We start from the raw sequence: 21,271 nt of genomic DNA, 5'->3' as shown, positions 1-21,271 counted from the left end.
TCATAGCAAAGTGCTTTACAAAAGCAGATATGTCAGATGAAGTCACTCCTTTCACTTAGAACTCTCCAGTGCTTTCCCTGCTCACTGAGAGTAAAAGCAAAATTTTGTATAATGGTTGCTGAGGTCTCCTTAGTTGAACACCCACCACATTTAGTCTCTTTTACCCCACTGCCCTAAAGTTCTGTTCCTCAGAAACGTTCGTCTTCTAACTTAAGACTTTTGAATCTCCTTTTCCCTCTGATGGGAACACTTTCCCCATAAAAGTATAAGCTTCTCCCTCACTTTCTTCACATCTTTATTCCAAGTATCATCTTGTCTTAAGAACTTATTTTAAATGCAGCCCCATACAAAACCTCTTATGTTGTTGTTCTCTACCAGTCTTAGAACCAACTAACAGTACATACTCATGTATACACATGTATATAAATTTATTATTAATAGATTGACTATATAACATGTTACTCTCCAATGAAGGCAAAACTTTTGGTCTGGTATTGTTCATGATATATCCCCAGTACCTAGAAGAATGTTGTAATGAAGTAGTATGTGGTGGATATTTGTTAAATCAATGAATCTTGGAAGATGGTTAGTGAACGATTGGTATCAATTAATCTGATTTATCTAGTTGCACCCTATGTACAGTGGGTAATAGAAGGGATGGGAATAGGACAGTTTTATTTTTTAACATATGACTTTGCAGATTGGTAAGCACTCTCCATAAAGCTACAGTACCTCTAAGCCATGAATACAGAGGATGGGAGTCCTAGGTGCTAGTAGAGAAAAAGATTTCAGAGAAGATGTGTTATGGAAAAACCTTCAAAACAAATGGGTATGGTTAAAGGCAATATCTCTCTTCTTGAAGTTTTAGTTGTGGTGAGTACTGACCTTTCTTAAGCATTGAATTACTGTTAAACCAAACTAGTATGAGTAAGTGAGATGGCTTCAGAGTTCTTGAGACAAGAAAATTGTCTATATATGCTTGACATGGTCAGGATCATGAAAAAGAACTGAGCAAACATAACCCAAGAAGAATCAGTTGCCATCTTGGTATGCCTTTTGGGCATTAACTTGCCTGTTCCCCCCCTCCCCAGAACATCTCTAAGTAATATATAATTAAAGATTTATTATTTAGAAGGCAATTGTCTTTGAAAAGTAGTGAGAATATTGTTTCAATTTAAATTGGATGAGAGATGTTATATGATATAGTTAATATTATCTTTACCAATTAATCTTTTTAATTGATAATTTGAGAAATAGTTCCATTATAACTCTATACATGGTATGAAAGCAAGGCAGTTAATCATAGAATAGATGGTTTCAGTACAAGGTATTTTATATCTGTTCATTTAATGTTAAAGAGCTTTTCTGCAAATAACTGGATTGTTTGACTATAGACTTGACTGCATAACTACATCATTATGTTGGAAAACTGATTAAAGACTCTTACATTTAAAACACTATGGCTTAATTTATAAAATAATTTTCCTCCAGGTGGAATCATACTATGTACTCTTTGAGCTTGGGTAAAAGGGCTTTTGAAGTGATTCATAACCATAAAATAAAGAATGTGACATTTCTAGTGCTTTATGATCATATTTGGAAAATACCACCTTTTAAATAACATTTTGTGCCCATTTCAGCTAAAGTACACAAGCTTTTCAAGAAAACTAATTGTGGTGATGAATTTGGGTCTAAATTAAAATTCTTCAGAAGGGACAGAAAAGTGGGTTAAAATCATAGCCCGGTTTTCTATCTTCTGTGGGGAAGTGAAGCTGAACAGGAATCAGACCCCACATTATCAGATATGTTTGCTGTGTAAGGGCCCCTTGTATGTTCAGGCAAATTAGCTGTGTGAATTTTAAATAAAAAAAGCCAAGATATATGTATGATGTCTGCAAATTATGACTTTTTAAATGAAATTTATTAGTGGATACCAGATCTTTATTTGGGTAGATCCTTTTAAAAGGTCAAGCCCGGGCTCCTTCCTTGTTGAATATGTTGTTATATAAATCATATAAATCATATCATATAAATATATTAAATATGCATTCTAGGTTATGCATGTAACTTGTGCCAGTGGATGGTATCTTTGGCCCAGGAGATAACTTCTGGGGAAGGGTTCCCATCTATTTGGAATAGTTCAGTGAAGGACTGCACCAAATGGAAGGAGTTTTGTGTGGACTCAGGAACAGTAAACCTTGCAAGAGAGCAGAACTTGGCAGGCTTTTCAAGCATTCATTACCATTGCTGAGCAATGCAGAGATCCAGAGCAACATTGGCTTGGGGAAGTCTATTTCCATCACTAGTCCAGTGCCCAGGCTTTCTAGCATTTACTATCAGTGCTCCAAGATGTGTAGCCCTTCTCTTAATACTCAGGACCATTCAGCCCCAAAATGGCCAATCTTCACATTATTGCCTAGGAATGGGAAATTTAAATCATTTAAATGCAAATTTAAATCATTCCAAATCGGATCCATGATTCTGATCCATGATGTAAATAAAACATACATCATTGCCTTGGTATTGAAAAGTATAAGATGCAGTGGGGAACATATTTGCTGGTACTCATTCAAAAAATACTAAGTGTAAGATTGGCTTCCCCTAGAAATTGTTTGCGGCAGAGTGGAGTTTTGCCTGCATTAGGATTTATCTTTTTACTGGTTCCCTTAATCAGAGTGCAAGCTGACTCTATTTAAGGCTAGCTAAAGTGGTATTTCAGAGAAGAAATTGGGGGGGGCAGGAAAGAACAACTAAAGCTTAATCTCTGATCTGCCCCTCCCACTTCTACCAGAGGTCCTGCTTTTCATTTGAGCCTGGTGATTGGTTCTGTAGTTTCCCACCTAGTGTGTCCTCTTACTTTTACTGTTAATTTAGTGCAGAGTATCTGGATGAGAATGAGTCCTTCCTTAGGAGTAGAGGGCCATGCTATAGATTAGAGACAGAGCATTAAGAATTAATGTAAGTGGGATAAAGTAGTTCCACAGACAATATGTGACACTTTAATTTGTCCCATAACTATTAGCACAGGTTGTTAGTCTTATGGCAATTTTGTTAGCAAATTGCTCACCTGATGTGTGTCTGTAAATCTGAATATCACCACACTGAAACTGAACACTTGCTTGTTGTTCCTGGGTCAAATTAGGGCATATAAGTAATAATATTTCTGGAAATTAAAACAGTGTTTTAAAATTTATTGAATTGTTTAGGCTAATATAATTCTGATTTTAGAAAACAATTAACAGCACATATGAAGTATAAGCTGTTGACTAGCCTTTTAAAAGGAACTTTGCTGACAGTTTTTGATAATTTCCTTGCCATAATCTGAAAAAAGAAAAAAGCCAAAGCTCTTCAGGTTTTGTGGCTTACATTAATAATTAAAAGATCAATAAATGCACTGTAGTGAAAGTTTCTACACAAGTATAAATGTGTACAATTGAATCAATAAGGCACATTAAATGATGTTCCCTGCAACCAAGCTGATGGAGGGAGTGCAAAGTGGATAAAAAAAAAATCAATAAAAGGAGGGAAATGGAAGGAGTTCGTCCTGAAAATGGGTTTTGATCATCATTCTTGGTGGCTCACTTTACCTTCTATAATGCTGCTCTTTTACGGGAAGTCTGAGAAAGTGAGGAGGCTTTTCTTCTCCCCATCACGGTATATACTGTGATCAGTATGAAATGGAAGGACCCTTGTTGTTTTAAGCCTTCACCTTGAGTGACCTTCTGGTGTGAGGTGTGTGTGTGTGTGTGTGTGTGTGTGTGTGTGTGTCTTCTGTCCTTCTAATTTGGAGATTTTGAATTATTTTCCTCAATAGCCTCATCTCTCTCTCACATTTCATTTTTGCTCCAAATTTGCCTTTTCCTTTTGTACTTCTTGATTCTACAAGCACTTGTATTGTTTAAAATGAGTGGTAGTAAATTCTGTTATTTGTTTTAGCTTGGTAAATAATGTGTTTTATTGATCATATTCTTGTTTTGTTATATATAGCACAGAAGAATTTTTTATGTCTGTTCAGAAAAACCAACTTGTAATTGTGGTCTTTAAAGGCCCAGTTACTAAATTGTTACCCTTAAATATCATGCTTTCTTATACATTTAAACATTGAATATTTTGATTTACTTTTTATAGTATAGGAATATGTTCCCCATTTTCCACTTTAAAATGGTAGCCAGCCTGCCTGTCTGACTTCTTTCTTCTTTCCTCCCTCCCTTCCTTCCTTCCTTCTCAAATTAAACTGGTTTTAGCTGGGATATCTGAAGCATATTATAAACAAATATCATCATCGTCCTTTGAAGATGGAGAAGCATATGGATTGCAGTCTGGTATAAAGCCTGTCTCGGCCAGGGTTGGCAGTGTGACTCACAGATGTATCTTCAGCATGATTTTTTCTCATCTGTAAAATTATGGTAAGATCTCTAAAAATATAACTAACAACAAGTTCTCAGATGCTGTCTTCCTTAGCATTCCTCTATCTTTGTGAACATATCCCATATATCTTATTCCAAACAGAGAAAACTAGAATCTCCTTTACCTTGCATTTTATTATAGTGTCTCCAACAGGAACACTCAGTTTTACCAGTTGCTAGTGGTGCATGCTGTCATTTCTTTAAATGTCATAGAGCCATCATCTATGTACTCATACCTGCAGATGGCAAAATGTGAAGTTACTAAGGGTGTTCTGAGAAGCAAATGACAAGGATCAGAAGTTGGTTGCTGGTCCTTTGGGATTTGCCTCATTGCCTCCTGCAGGATAATTCCCTCAGGAAAAGAAGGCAGGATGACCTCAGCAGTTTCCAAAGATACCTTCAGGCTTGAAGGTATTGAAATGTATTAACACAAAAGGTTTCTCTTTTGATTGTGGGTAACAATTTCTGATGTAGAAATGCTTATCTTTTGGGATAGACCATCCATCAGGATTTTTATGCAGTCCTACTGGAAGGTAAAAAGATGGAGGAGACAGCCCTTATTTTAATTTCTTAGGGTTACTATTGAAATACTGCAGATGAGGTTGCTTTGTTGAAACAACAACAACAAAAATACTGTTTCATGGTTCTGGGCGATAGAATTCTGAAATCCAGGTGTTGGCTGGGCCATGCCTCTTTTGACACTCTCAGGGGAGAATTCTCCCTTGCTGCTGCTTCCTTTCTGGCAGTTTGCCTAAAGTCCTTGGCCATCCTTGGCTTTTGCTCGGAACTTCAGTCTGTTTTCATCACCACAAGTAGCTTTGTCTGTTCTCCTTCGCATAAGGATTCCAATCATATTGAAATGATCTGATCTTAACTTGAGTCCAGTTTGAATGGCTCCATTTTCAAACAAGTCAGATTCACAGGTACTGGATGGGGGAACACAATTCAACCTATAATAACCCTGAAGTGGTTTTGTTTTTCCCATGTCGGAGATGCAGAAAGTCTTTCAGTTAGTGGTTGAACCAGAAGCTCAGCAATCCAAACAGTATGTTTGGAAAACAATTGTCTGTACAAGGAAAGATGAGAAAGCTTGTTTTAAAGGACAGTGCTTTTGGTGTATTGAAAAACTGGGTCTCTGTTTTTCTTTGGAGCATTCAGACAAAGTCAAGGATAAATCACCACATCGGATGTGGCTTACTCTAATGCCTTTTGATGCTTCTGACATGTTTGTAAAGCCCAAGATTCGTTTGTGCATAGAGGTTATTATCTTTCAGTTCTTTGTGTGGAAAATAACTGAGCTGATGGTGTTTTTCAGTAGCAGTTACTGTGCTTTCCATATAGCAATTGCTATTTGCTGTTTGTTCTTCTCTTGCTGTAGAAGGTATTTTACATACCATTTGTTGTATTTTTGTCATTGTCATTATTTCCCTGTGTGGATGGGATAAAATCATCTGGAGTGTATGAAAAAAAAATCCTTATATTTTCCCCAATCCCATAATACTCATGTTTTTTATGGAGAATGGGGTCTGGTAATCCAGGTATGAAGGTATATCCTTTAGGCATAGAGGGAGGGTTCCAGGAAGGGATGAGTTAATAGCCAGATCTATTTTGCAACTGGCCCAGCCAATTAGCATGAGCTGTCTTTTACTCTGCATATGTGCCCCTGTGCAATTAGATACAATTTGTGTCAGTGATGCAAGCTGTCACTGTGTGCAGCCTGAGCACTGACTTTTTCACAGAGAAGTCTGATGGGCAGGTGAAGAACTTACTTTGTCTCCTGTTCCTCGGGCAAACACAAAAGCTAGAGTATTAAGTGATTGCTGAGGGCCAGTAACTGAAAACAGGCAGGCAGCACTGTCTGAACCTGTAGTTCATTCTCTGAACTTTTAAAAAAGTCTATCAAATTAATTTTCAGGATTCTCAATTAAGAAAGTTTTGGAGCAAGATTTAATTTTACTATTCTTTTATGTAATAGTATATTGCTTTTTCCCTTAAGAATATTGTGTTTGGTCTTGTTTCTTCAGTGTTTCAAAGCTAGTTTGCTTTTTAGTTTTTTAAAAAAATAAAGGGCCAATTGGGCACTTTTTACTTGGTACATTATTTTTCAATGAATCCATAGAAAATAAAGCTAATTGTATTGGAATTCAATTCTAGAGACTTAAATTGTTTATCCATCAATTTCAAATGCTAGCCTTTGGTAATAAGGATGTGAGGGTGCATATTTAGGAACAAACACAGTTTGAGATAACTATAAGGTTGTATGTTTTCTTTCATTGCATGCTTAGTCATAAGGGGTGTGGGAAGACAGAAAACTCAAAGAAAACTATTGAGTTATGAAACAGGAGTGGGTCCCTGGAGTTCATCTTGTCCATCCTGTGTCTTCAGGCAGTTCTGTCTATTGACAGTGTGAGGTATAAGAATCAACCCCAAAAATATGCTGTTAAGGAGTTAGCCAAGTAGATGTGGGAGCAAGAGGGTATCAGGTGGACCTGCAATTGTTACAAGCTTCTTAAATTAGATTCACATTACAGATGACTACTGTAAGGTTTGAAGTGAATTCTGATGCTGTTAATATTGATTTTAATTTTCTTTCCCCTTTCCTTCTCTGCTTGGGATAAAATGTTAATTAACTCTCACCTGTGAAACTTGTGTGACTCATATTGCTTGTTTAATTTAGATTACAAACCCATGGGGCAAAACTGCTTTCTTCTTTCCCTCTTCAGTGCTAAGGGCCTAAATGGGAGAAATGTTTATTATTATTGTGTATTATAATAATCGTGATGTTCTGCTGAATATTATGCTGATTACATTTACTCATAAGTGGTATCTTCAGTCTTTTCTTTTTTTACATTGAAAATATCTTATTTAGCTTTAAGCTGGCCAGACCGTGACTTCATATGGAAGAAGAAGCGAGTGATGAAATTGAAATGTATTTTGAATGCATTTTAGAATTATGTTGGCTCTTCTGAGCCAAAAGCAGTTACACCTTCCATGTAAAGTATGTTTTAATCATTTCCAATTTTCTTTCACTCTAGAATGGCTAAGTGGAATTTTTTCCCCTCAAATTATTCCCAAAGAAAGAAAAAAAAATAGGCCTAGGACCAAGCTTAAAAAGTTTGGCTGAGGAAAGATGCTATGATTGAGTGGAAACAGGTGGCCATAATATTCTCTTCTTAGAAATGTCTTCAACAAGAACTTTTGAAAAATTAAAAACTCTGTCATTTACTGTAGAAGACTCTACCCATGGAAAGTGTCAGAGAACAGAGGCACAAGTAAGAATAATTCCATCCAGAAAACACTCTGTGAAGTATCTCAACAGAGGAAACCTCTTTAATTAAAACTGACTTGGAAAGGCCAGCCAAATTAGTGAAGTTTAAATTAGAGTAATCTCCAGTGTATGGCAAATTGATGTGATTACCCAGCACCATTACCTAGAACTTGGCAGGGGTCCTCAGGAGTGGGGAGGAACTCAGAGAAGGGCCCTGGTGGGCCTGGGCTCCTCATCATTGCATCTTGCTGTATGCATTCAACAGATGTTTGCTGGGCACCTGTTCTGGAATCGGCAATGTGCTAGGAGCTGGGCGTGTGTGGATGAGTAAACATTGTCTTGGTCTTCCAAGGATGAAATACACTGCAAGGAGAGAATTGGGAAGAAATGCTAAAGAGCAATAGATACCACAGGGTATCAGAGGAATACTGAGAATGGATAGACTCCTCCAGGAGACAGGGCAGCTTCTGGAGGAGGTGATGCCTGAGCCAAATCCTGCAGGATGAGGAAAGGATGAAGGAATAGTGGGAGCAAATGCTCATGTTAGAAATAGCATAGACATTGCAGGAAGCTACAGGTGGCCCTAGACCACACAGGGGTGGTAATATGATTGAGCACTCTGAATCCCACTGTTCTTGTTTGACTATCAGAGGAATTTGCTAGTGCTAACAGCTGAGACTAAGAACAGAAATGGAGGTATTAGTGAGGGTGTAGATCAAGACAGACTTAGTTTGATATGTATGTGATACCAGTCTGGAGATAACACCTTCCTTCTTTTCTTTTTTTTCCCCCTTTGCTCCTTCACTGCAATCTTGATGGATTAGGGATTCATTGACACATTGGTTAGATAAGACTGTGACAATAGGAGAGATCTGCCCTTTCCCCACGGGTAGACAGAATGAAGCTAAGAGTATAGTTAAGACTCCATCCAGAGTTGAGGTATCCCAGAGGATAAAGAGGTGATCCTCTGGAGTAGGACAAAATTTCACCCAAAAGGAGAAGTTCTCCCAGGAGCAGCAGAAGGAATTCCACCCAGAGAGTGGCTTAAGAAGGGATCCAGTGCAGGGGAATAGACCCCTTGCAAAGTTCACTATTGCCTTTCAATAAAGGCAAAACTTTACTCACTCCTTCCATAAGAGAGATGTTAATTATTTTCAGGTTACATTTGCTTTTGTACGCAGTTACCTTAGTAGCTTTAAAACTGTATTCACTCAGAATAAAACATTGACTTTTGGAGGGTGATGGGATGAGATCCAATAGAGAATACACTATGCTAATCTAAGCTACACTTATTTATTGTTTTACTTTTGATGCTAGGGGTTGCACCCCAGGGCCTTTCATAAACTAAGAGGGCTTCCAGGGTAAGTGATACCTGAGCTATACTCCAGCCCAACACTGCTCTTATTAAGAATATTTTTATACTACTATATTTTCAAGATATAAATAACACAACAAAATGTTATACAATGTTTTAGTAAGTCAGTATGATTTTCAAGATGTAAAAATCAAAACATCACAAAAATGTTTTGATAAATGAAAAGTAGATGAAAAATGAGTTATTGGTGTGCTACTGTTAGATGCTTGAAAATTATTTTTTTGGTCTGTTGTGTATGAATTCAGTAGATCCTATGATAATTATGTTTACATTATACATGTTCCTTCTTCATAAATAATGCAAAGGAAATGCTAACCTCTACCTAGCCTGAATTATACTAAATGCCACATTTGCAGAATAGGAATTAATAGGTTTTACTGTAATTTAATCAGACGATTGGTATTTTTAACCTGAGTTAAATAGATACTTATTCAGATTTTATAGTTTATCTTTGCATATATAAATATATCCAGAGTACATACTGAGTAAAGATAATTTGGGGGGATGTTGGCTGTTGTGGAATATTAGATTTCCTACTTTATATTTTGCCACTTTCTCATTGAATGACCTCAGGCAAAGCAGGTATCTTTTTTGGTCCTATTTTCTCGTGTGTAAAACAGAGGGACTGAACTAAATGGATGGACTTTGTGGTTATTCTTTTTTTTGAGACATAATATTTGTACATCTTTATGGGGTATTTTATGATAATTTGATACATGTATTCAGTGTGGACAAATCAAATCAGGGTAGTAAGCCTTTCTGTTTCTTTAAGCATTAGTCATTTTTAACTGTGAATTTTGCACTTTTGTCTTGTCATTTTGAAATGCGATTCTATCTCACTCAAGTCAAAATGGCTATCACCAAAACCCAAAAAATAACAGATGATGATGAGGATGTGGAGAAAGGGGAACTGTTGGTGGGAATGTAAATCAGTAGAGCTCCTATAGAAAAGAGTATGAAGATTCCTTAACTTCCATATGATACTGCAATTCTGTTACTAGGTGTGTATCCATATGCACTCATTTTACCAAAGAGATGCTTGCACTCTCATGTTTGTTGCAGCACCATTGAGGTGCCCATCAGTGAATGAATGGATAAAGAAAACATAGTACATAAACCCAATGGAATATTATTGAGCCATAAAAAATGAAATCTTGTCATTTTCAGCAACATGAATGGAAGTGGAGGTCATTATGCCAAGTGAAATAGACCAGAAAGACAATTGTACTTCCTCATTTGAGGAGACTGCGAAGTCAATCTCATAAAAGAGTGGTGTGGAATAGTAGTCATTTGATAGTAAAAAGGGTGGAGAGGGCTATTGATTGGGACTAGGAAGAAATTAGATAAAGGGTACTAAAACACAAAGTTTTGGTTTTCTATAGCACAGTAGGGTAACTTTGTAAAAAAGAAAATCTATGACACATTTTATTTTTCTTGACAAATGAATACAGCTGAGTGAACCCTCAGGAACTTAGCTGCCTAAAAGACACCAACTTCTTTCTATGTTCCTTTCCTGGTCATTCAGATTCTTCATGACAACTCACACACCTCCATTTTCCCTTTAAAATATTTAGATAAAATATTCATAAATATGCATGATTATATTTTAATTATGTGGTCTATTCTTTTTTTCCTCCTGCTGTGTTTTGTAGAACAAAGTGACATGTAACGCCAAAGGATTTAGTGGTCAGATAAGTCTTGGGAAATGCTGCTTACCAGTCTTACCATTTCCTATCATGGAAATTCCCAGATGCATCTTACGGGTCTCTAAGAGGTTCTGCTGTAAATGAGTATACTTTTATTTTTTTTTAAACACAGTAGTTTGCAAATGAATTTATGAGACTCTTAATTTACTCAGAATCTATTACCATCTCAGAGAGTCCCAGGTCTCAGTGCATACTTTGGGAAATGGTGATCTATTTGCCCAGGCTCTCCAGATGTTCACTGAGGTGTTTAAATGCCAGAGGGATGAGCACTGATTAGTAGACTCAGATACATTCACCCACCCCCACGAATGCTTGCAATCTGAGGAGGCCTGGAAAGTGAATGAGAGAAAGACACAAATGTCCCCACCAGAGACTTTAAACCGAGGCATGCTGCTGCCTTTGGTTTGTCTTTAATTTCACAGTAAGCAAGAGAGTTCATCTAAAACTTATGTATTTAAGGTTTCTCCTTTTCCTTTTATTCTGGGGAGAGTCCTAGAAAAAGAATGTGCTCTGACTTGTGAAAATTTGACCTGATTTGATTCATAGGTCACTTAACTTATCCCCACCTCACTTCTGTCCCTTCTCCTCGTTCTAGGGAATAAGGAAAAGAAAGATGAACTGAGAAGAGCAAAGGAAAATAAAAGGGGGAAAATTGGGCTTTTAAAAATCCAAGCAGCATTAAATTCTGGCAGCTGGTGCCGTGGCGTTTACTGTATTCGACTACTGTATATTTTCTGTAGTAGAAGATGGTGTGGAGGGAGCTTTTCTTTTCAATTGAAAATGATTTATTATTGTGGATCAGCAATATTAGTGTTTATTCTGGATGTGCTAATTCAGTTATTTTGGCTCTACCGCTAACCTTTTTAAAATTTTGATTTGTTTAAAATGACTCAATAGGTAAATGCACAATAATTATGATAATAATTTTAGCAGCTAAAGTCATTTAAAAAAACTCTCAAAGTCAATATATCTTTCAAATGGGTTTTAACATTTAATTAAAGCTGGGGACAACAGGGGTGTGCCCTCTAATCCTTTTTTTGATGTGGCCATTGGCTAATTCAGAGAGCTTCTTCCCCACACTTCTGCAGCCTTTCCTCTCCCGCTGTCCTTCCTCAGGCACCCATGCACTCTGCAGCACCACCTTTGCTGAGCCTGTCCCCTTGCAAGCCCACGGATCTCAAGAAACACCCTCTGTAAAGCTTGATTTTCAGAGCAATGCTGTGGTTACAATATGGCTATGCTGTCTGTCAGCTAAGTAGAAAAGAACATTGGGTTGCATTCATTTTTATCTGTGTCTACGTTGTCCACAAGAGTGAGGTGTAGTATAATCAGGAAATCCTCGCAAAGACAGAACTCAGCTGTGTGTGGGGGCATGAGAAATACCCATTGTTGCTGGGGCTAAAGGAAGATTGTCATCTGGCTTAACAAGTATGATGAGGAGCTAGCACCATAAAAAAAAGATCTAACTCGTGTCCTTTAAAATGATTTGGGGGGCATTTGTCTTTGCTTTGCCATTTGAGGTGGCAAGAGGTGCTCCAGGAAACAGCTGGAAGGCATACAGTATGTGACAACTCCTTCGAAGAGGGAAAGAAATGTCCTGAAGCACAAAGAGTGTTCCTTGGTACCAGACTTTGGCTTTGAGGCTTCTGCCTAAAAGAAACAATGCATTTCTCAAGTCTGCTTCTTTAGAGCTGGTCCTGACTCCTAACCTCTACTTTCCCCATCAAGTGCACTATCTACTGATATGGATCAACCCTGAGGTAACTGTAGGTGGGTAGGGTGTGGCTGGAGAACGTAGGTCATTAGGATATGCTCTCTCTACTTCCTTATTGTCATGTCCTGAGCTGCTTTCCTCTTCTACCATGATGGTCTTCTACCTCACCTTGTGCCCAGAGCAATAGAATTGGTTAGCTATTGGCTGAGACCTCTGAAATTGTGAGCCCCCCCAAAAACTTCACCACCTCTAAAATTGTTCTTGTCAGATCTTTTGTTCACAGCAGTGAAAAAACTGGCTAAAACATTATCTTATATATGCTTTGTTCATAGCAAGTCAAAGCAGGATAATGGTGACTAAGTAAGGTAAAAGTGTATTTTTTGTAGGGGTTTTAGTAGAAGCTAGTGAGTAGGAAAGATTGCTTGGGTGAGTGCTCCCTAGCTGGGGAAGAGGAAGGATAGAGAAGGAGACACAGGAAGGAAAAAGATCTTTCTCTTGAGAGAAGGTAAATTAAATAAATATGATTTGGAGAAGAAAATCCAGATTCTTTAGTTCACTTTACTTTTTATTTAAATTTTCCTCCAACATATATTACCAGAATTATAATAAAAAGACAAACTAGACTGGTTTTTGTTTAATCTGTGATTATGTATTTGGTATCTGTTGGGTTTTAATGTCTACTACTAGTCAGGGGAGATACACAATGAATAAACTAGTGCCTGTGCTCAGGCAAATAGAATGTCTCATCAAGATGGTGTGATTGTGCTGCCAAGAAGAGAGGATGCACAGGTGTTATGGGAATTCCCTCTCTGTCCTTTCTATCCATGTATTGGAAGCATTGACAACACAGAAGTTGAAGGTGGGAAGAGAAGCTAGGTAGCAGCTTATGAGAGCATGTGGAGGAACCCAGAACTCTGTATTCTGGGTTCTGGGAAACACACATAGGCCATTCCTATTTGAGCAGAAGCATGTGTTACCTTTCATACATGAAAAGTGTTTTGTATACATTTGATTTATTTAATTGAAAGGAACTGGTGGTGAGAGGCAAAGTAGAAATTTCCATGTGGGCAGTAGCAAAAAGAACATGAAAAATGAATCCCTAGAATATTTTCCTGGTGTTCACAACATTATTTTGAAAACCTAATGTGATGTCATATATGATTTATGCCATGTAAGTGTTTCTCTACTGTGTTTGAAGCAGATAGGTGTTAAAGTATAATATATTATGTAGTTCAAACATAAAAACTACTCTGGTGATGTGAAGAGATAAGGCGTTGTACTGCTGATCAGATAGTCCAAAAGAACTGTTTTCGGTGGCGACGCTTATATTTGGACATTTTTATCCTAATGAAACATTCATGAGTTTCATTTCTTTTTTCCTACTTGTAGCTTGATAGTTTGGTCTAATTCTTTGTGTGTGTGTGTGTGTGTGTGTGTGTGTGTGTGTGTGTGTGTGTTAAGGCATTATTTGTAAAGGTGCTTACAGTGCTACCACCAGTTTGAAGAAGAGCTACAGCTGGACAGTCTTGGATCCCGTTTATAGCTGTGATAGCATCTCACTTCTAATATTGAGTGCCTTCAGTGATTCTCACTTCTTTTTCTTGTCTTTCCCTTGTTTTGAAAAAAAGTGTGTTAGAAATGCATTTGTGCCCATGGAGTACTTTGTTACCTACTTGAAATGAATGTAAGAAGATTAAGAGTTTGAAGTGCTTTTCGAATAGCAGAGACGGCTGTCTTCCAGTTCATAATTTTCAGTTGAAATTTGTGGTGATGTCATTTGAAAACAATCCTAACAGGTAGCACACAGAGCACTTACAAGGCTCCTGAGTAATTTTTTGATAATGGAAACATTTAAATGAGCATGCAGCTTTGCTTTTGCAGATCCAGGTTTCAGTTGTGTTCTGGGCTTAAGTGGTAGGGAAGCGAACGGTGTGCTACTAAAGGTAATTTCACACCTGCTCTACTTCGAAGTGCCCAAATATGGCTTTCCCAGAGTGATTTTCAAGATGTTTGCGTCTAAAGAACCGTGCAACATATCTTCAGATGGAACAAAGGCACTGTCTGGCAGGCCCGGCTCCGACTTGCCCTGTCACAATGGAGGCTAAGGCCTGAGTTCAGGGATCTGATGGGGGAAGGCCAGCTTCTTGTGATTATATATATATATATATATATATATATATATATATATATATATATATATATATATATATATATATTTTTTTTTATATAGTGTATATATGTGTTTGTGTGTGTGTGTATGCCACTCTCAAAACTCCTTCACACACACACATATACATACATATATATATATAATAAATTATCAATGCAATGTAATTATACATAATAGTAGGATTTGTTGTTACATATTTATACATGCACACAACATAAGGATAAAATTTGGTTAATTGAGGTTCTGCTTTATAATGATGTAATCCTGAACAGATTTAGCGTATCTTTTAGCTTTCTTCGTGATCCAGATGGATATTGCCATGTTTATGTGAAATTGAGGATGCCATTTTGGGAGTCCTTCACATTCAGATATGGGATTTGTAATCATTCTTATTTCTTTTAGCATTTGGGTAAATGTCCAATTTTTTTGAATCTCAGACTTTGGAGAGAATTCAGTGAAAGAGGACTATCTTTCTGATCTTGGATTAATTATGACCTTTCTTCTTTCCCTTCAGGGTAATAATAAGAGGAATAGTCCCTGTGAATTTGTTGTTACAATATAAAAAGATGATGCATGTGAAGTGCCTCTCCTAATGCCTGGTATTTAGGATGTGTCAAGAAATAATGTCTACCACCATTATTATTATCATTGTTTCATGACCAGTCTCATCTGATGTTATGTATTTAAGACCTTGTGAGGGACTTCCTGTCCTCTCTTAAGGACAGGAAACTTACTTTATCTCTGGGCAGGTCCATGTTTGTCTCATGGAAATTCTTCCTCATATTGGTTTTTGAACTTATTATAAATTGCTTCCCATTAGTTCCTATTGTGCTCTTACAGGCCACTCAAACCTCCTTCTACTTTTGCTGTGATAGACATTCAACTATTTGTCATCATCAACTCTGTTTTCCTAGCTCTTCTCTGCTTTCCCAGGCTGGGATATGGTGCCATCTTGACACTTTGGTTAATCTCCTGTAGACACCTTCTAGTTCACATTGTAATAACTGACACGTGTACAGAGCATGAGATTTTGCAAAATGCTTTCCTCTTAAATTATCTTTTTAAATACCCTATTATCCCTATTTTTCAAATGAGAAAACCGAGGCTTACAAAGGTTAATTAACTTCTTTTAGTTGCATAGTTAGTAAGCTGCTGAAATAGTTTGAACTCGGTACCTTTTGATGATTTCTTCTTTATATTCCTTTTCAAATGTGACTCTTGATATTGGCATAATACCCCAGGTGTAGTCTATCCAGCACTGAATGAAGAGTGGGATTATTGCTTCTTGGCTTTAATTCTGTATCTTATCTACTACATTCTACATTTAGCAAGAATTCACTGAAAACTGAATGAACATAAAACAATAGCCTGAGTTCTGCCCTAATAGAGCCATGAAAAAAAGCAACGTCCCTGTGCTCAAGTGCTGATGTCTTAGGCAGAGCCATCTACGTAATGTGCAGGGTCCAAAGCAGATGAAAATATGTGGCCCTTTATTCAAAATGCAGGGAAAAGTACACTTAGGGCTATAAAATATAAAACATTCCTTATTTCTGCAGTCTCTTCACATATGGTACTTTGTAAATTTGCTACTTAATATTATTCAAAGTAAAGAATGATTAAAAGTTTAAATTATTAGCATGAAATTTATCATTCTTCTTATACAATGCAGGTTTTAAATGTTAAGTATTAGGGCCCTTAATTGGTATATGGAATCCTTGAAATTACATAATTATCTTGTCACCAAACTAACTCAGTATTCATTTCACTTCCCCTCATTCTCTACACAGTACTCTCTACCTTTTGACTACTGGTCAATGCAGAGGGACTGAAATGACCTATAGGTTGCCCCATCCTTCCTGTCCTTCTATGTTGTGAGTTTCAGGATAAGTGGTTGTCAACTGTTTTCTGGAATGCAGATAAAGTTGTGGTTCAGATGGAAAGATCTCCTTTAAGGGCAGTCAGTGCCCTGCTTTCTCACTGTTCAGCCACAAATGCAGTGCATTTACCCTGCACTTGGTTTGAGTCTTGCTCAACTTCCAAATGTTGTTAAATTCTGTCTTCATGAGGCACTGAGCAAATCAGATGCAAATGAGATACAAAGGAATGGTGGAAATGCAATCTCTTTTGCTGTGTTCCTTTGCCCTATCAGACCTCGCTTACAAGATAAATGTTCAAGATGATGACAACACAGTGTTAAACCAAATATGAGCCCTTCTGAGAATGGGGGCTCTGCATGGTTCTACCATTCACATCTCCATAACATCAGCCTAATGGAAAAAACAGCTAAGTTCAGTACAGGTTGAGCATGCCTAACCCTAAAAGCAGAAATTTGACAGTTCCAAAATAGAAAACAATTTGAATGTTAACATGATGCCACAAGTAGAAAATTCCACACCTTAATCTCATGTGACAGGTTGCAGCCAAACATGCAGATTCACTAAAAAAGATTATATAAAATTATCTTCATATATGTCTCAGGATTTATATGAAAGATAAATGAATTTTATGTTTGGAGTTCGCTTTTGTCCCTAAGATATTTCATTCTGTATATATAAATATTATAACTTTTGAAAGATTCCACAATCTGAAATAGTTCTGGTCCCACATATTTTTGTAGGGATACTCAAGCTATCAAGGCAAATGGAAGGTGAGCTGTGATTGAGACAGTTCTAAGGCCAAGGTCCCTGAGAAGATGGGAAAATTTCAAAAAAGGGTGTTGTTTGAGTAGGCAGTTAGGAAGGAAGATGACAAAGAGAGACACTGAATGTGCCTCTGAATGAGGCATAACTTGGTGCTAGGGAACTAAGGGGTGGAAGTTCAGAACTAGTATGTTCAGGGAGCAGCTACTGGAGCCAGGTGGCTTGAGCAAAGAGAATGAGGTGTGTCTACAGAACATTTATTCTGAGTAGCAGGAGAATATTGAATAAGGCTGTTGCTTCCTCATTCTCATTTATATTGCATAGGGTCTATAAATCTGCAAACACAGTCTGGAGAGAAACAGCAGATTTATATAAGTGATTTTTTAATAATAATGTAAGTAATTTATATTAACTTTAGACAATTTCCTCCCAAAATGAAACACTATTAATTCTCTGTCTTGCCTTTAGAATGATTACAGTTAGAGATATAAATCTTGAATTTTTTCAAATATATCTCTTTGAAAAGAGGACTAGGTGCACATGTTGTCGGTTCTTTACTTTATATGTGAATATTCCAGCGAATTCACAAATGTGGCCCTGATGATGTCTCAGAAGTAGTGTGAATTCTAACGCATTTTCAACAGCCTCAGAAGGCCAGAACTTACTCTTTCATTTGGCGAGGCTGGGGGTTAGGGGAGAGTATAGTCCATTATGTGGCAAGTGCCATGACTGGAGGAAGTAGCTAGCTCTTTAGGATGTGGCCAGCACTGCAGCATTCTGGTTACTCTGGTACATATTCGAGGACTATCTATACTTGATAAGCTACTTTAGAGGTCTCTGCTGGTTGCTTCTTTGGATTCTTTATCTGGAGGTGAGGGCTTACAGCTGTTTTGTCAATGAGAGCCTTATGACTTTGTGCATTTCTAGTTTCTACTCCTTTCACTTGTGATCCTTTCCTCTCCCAACTTTGCAGCCACTGCATTTTGAGCACTAGGGCAGGAAGATTCCAGGGTAGATTAAATGCTTGGGAAGAGCATTTAGTAGCTTCAACCCTCAGGCAGAGGGGCAGGCTAGAGCAAGGCCAAGTCACAGAAACCAAAACCCACCCCTAACCTTTCACATGCAAATACCACAGCATGTGCATGCATGTGTATGTTAATGAGTGTAAATGATTTTCTAAAACTCAGTGGGAAATGTAAGGACAAAGTTATCATTGCAGAATGACTTCTGACTTCTAAAGGATTTAGGAATCTTTTTGGAAACCAAGATCTGGCATTCTTCCTTTCATGAGGACTGAGCCCCTATAACATAAACACCTCCCCAAAGACCCTACTTCTCAACATTGTTGTATTAGGAATTTAAAATTTCCAATACATGAATTTTGAGGGACACATTCAGATTATAATATTCTGCTCCAGGCCCCCCAGATTCATCTCCATCTCATATGTCTCAATAGCTCCCAAAAGTCTTAACTCATTGCAGTGTCAGATTACCCTCCAGCTGTGAGTCTGTGAAATCAAACAAGTTATATGCTTCCTAAATATATGGGCGGGACAATCATAGGATAGATTTTCTTATACAATAGGAAGAAATAGGAAAAATGAAGAAAAATGAAGAAGAGGATCAGGTCACCTCATAGGGTAAACACCATGCAGTTTTAAGGCTTGAACATAATCTTCCTTGACTCTATGCTCTGCCTTCCAGGGACACTTATACACCTGATTAGGACCCCAAGGACTCAGGCAGCCCCTAAGTGAAGTCTATGCTTCAGTTCTCATGCTGAAATTGCATGTCAGCAGCTTTTCCAGCTGGTGGCTCTGTGTTCTGGGGTTTGGGGATGGCTGTCTCTGTGACTCTACTAGGCATTATTCTCATTGATGGTTCTGATTCTGTGGCCGGTCTGTACCTACACTTCTGCTCTACAAAGGTTGTCTGACATATTCTTTGAACTCTAGGTGGAGGAAGACGTGTCCACGGTGCTTGTATTTTAGGTGCCTACATATTAGCACCACACGCATGCTGCCAAGGCTCACTGTTTATGCCCTGTGGAGCAGTGGCCAAGCTATATCTGGGTTTGCTTGAGCCACAGTTGCAGCAGCTAAGAAGTAGTACCCTGGAATGCCAGGAGCAGAGATCTGAGGCATCTCAGTACAAAGATCCTTCTGGGGCATTCTCCCATTGTCATCCTGAATGGCATCTGATAACATCTGGCTGGCTTCTATCCATACTATTCTCATTATCAAGTGGTTGTTTGGCCACACTCTGGATTTTTCTTCTAAACATTCCTTTTCATTTTTTACATGGCTTGGCAGAGAATTTTCCAAATCTTTACATGTTCCTTTCCTTTAATTGTAAATTCCATCTTTAAATCATCTTCCTCTTCTTTCATTTTACTATAAGCAATTAAGAGAAACAACACAGCAACTGAATGCCTTGCTCTTTAGAGAGTTCTTCTGACAAATATTCTAGTTCATTGTTCTTGTATGCCTTGAACAGAGTCCTAGGACACAGACATAACTCAGCCAAGTTCTTTGCTGCTTTACAACAAGGATGTTCTTTCCTGCAGTTTCCAGCCCCTTGTCCCTCATTTCCATCTGACACCTCGTCAGAAGGGTGTTTACTGTCCCCAGTTCTACCAGTGTTCTTATCATAACCACTTGGTTATGATATAAATTAAATTTATATCATAAATATATACCACTAAATTTATTTCTCATAGTTCTAGAGCCTAGGAAGTCAAAGATCATGCTCTGGCTTCCGGTAAGGACTTTTCACTACATCCTTACCTGGAAGATGGTGGAAGGACAAGAGAGAATGAACCCATTCCCAACAACCCTTGTAATAGTGGCATTAATCCATTCATGTCGTCTGTGTCCTCATGACATGAACACGTCCTAAAAGGCCCCACTTTCTGACACCACTGCATTGGGGTTAAGTTTCTAATACATGAATTTTGAGGGATACATTCAAAATTGTCATTTGTAGTGTGTGTGTGTGTGTGTGTGTGTGTGTGTGTGTGGTGTTTTTTATTTTTTTAAACAGTGTTACTTTGTTTTTCCTAGCTGTGGTTTATTTTTTATTTAGATTTGTGATCATTTAGAATAAATTTGTAATATTTTCAGCCACCCTAGTTTCAAGACAACTTTTCTGTTCCAATCTCTCTCTTCTCTGAAGTTTCCAATTCCAAATATGTTAATTGGTAATGCCCCACCATTTATTGAGACTTTGTTTTAGTAATGATTTTTTTTTGTTCATTTCTGATATCTTTGCTTTAGTTTGGATGATTTTTGTTGAACTTCTTTTAATTTTTTGTATCATTTCTTGTACCTAATACTATTAATCCCACCTATTAAAAATTTCAGATACCATGTTTTTCAGTTTAGGACTTTTTAATACGGTACTCCTTTTACAGTTTTAATCTTTCCTGAAATGACCCATATAGTCATCCTTTGGACTCAAATTCTCTTGTAGATTTTATAATGACTTTATTGTATTTAAAGTTCTTGTTGCAAATTCCAATATCAGCATTGCTTCTATTCTGAGTTGTCTCTTAACTGTATGTTACATTTAATTATTTTTTGTGCATGCCAATACTGTGGGATATGTTATATTCTGTGTTAATTTTTTTCTGAATTCTTTTGTGTTTTGTTTTAGCAACAAATTATGTTAATAGTTGATTGTATTAAACTTGAAGAGGCTTAGTATTAGATTTAGTTGAGGTAGGTCTGTTTTGATTTTACTTTTAGTCCTAGGTCAATTAGGCCTGAAACATAGTCTTTTTTTCTAGATTTTGGCCTTTCTATGGAATCAGTGAAAAGCCCTTGTTATTTCCCAAGCCCCACCTAAGTTGGCAGAGCTTGAATTGCATATTCTGATTCCCCTAAGAGGTGCAGCTATTGAGTAAGCGGTTTCCCTCAGGCTTCCACTAACCCCATTCATTAGGTCTTCATCTCCTAGACTCTACCTCTTACTACTTATTTAAATTTCAACATA

General features: G+C 37.5%; 1 protein-coding gene across 7 annotated transcripts in view; it reads left to right on the top strand.

Annotated features, from left to right (window-relative positions):
* The window catches only part of Enox1 (ecto-NOX disulfide-thiol exchanger 1), a 521,454-nt gene that overhangs the window by 41,402 nt on the left and 458,781 nt on the right, over positions 1-21,271 (top strand). The window contains exon 2 of one of the 7 annotated variants that reach the window (XM_040281480.2): positions 4,245-4,406. The exons of the other annotated variants lie outside the window; for them this stretch is intronic. The gene's annotated coding sequence lies outside the window, so the exon portion shown is untranslated. The remainder of the gene's footprint in view (positions 1-4,244; positions 4,407-21,271) is intronic. 7 annotated transcript variants of the gene reach the window in all.

The sequence above is a fragment of the Ictidomys tridecemlineatus genome, chromosome 6, assembly GCF_052094955.1.
Source record: "Ictidomys tridecemlineatus isolate mIctTri1 chromosome 6, mIctTri1.hap1, whole genome shotgun sequence".
Taxonomy (NCBI): domain Eukaryota; kingdom Metazoa; phylum Chordata; class Mammalia; order Rodentia; family Sciuridae; genus Ictidomys; species Ictidomys tridecemlineatus.
Note: the sequence above shows the minus strand (reverse complement) of the source record. Positions and strands in the feature narration are given on the sequence as shown.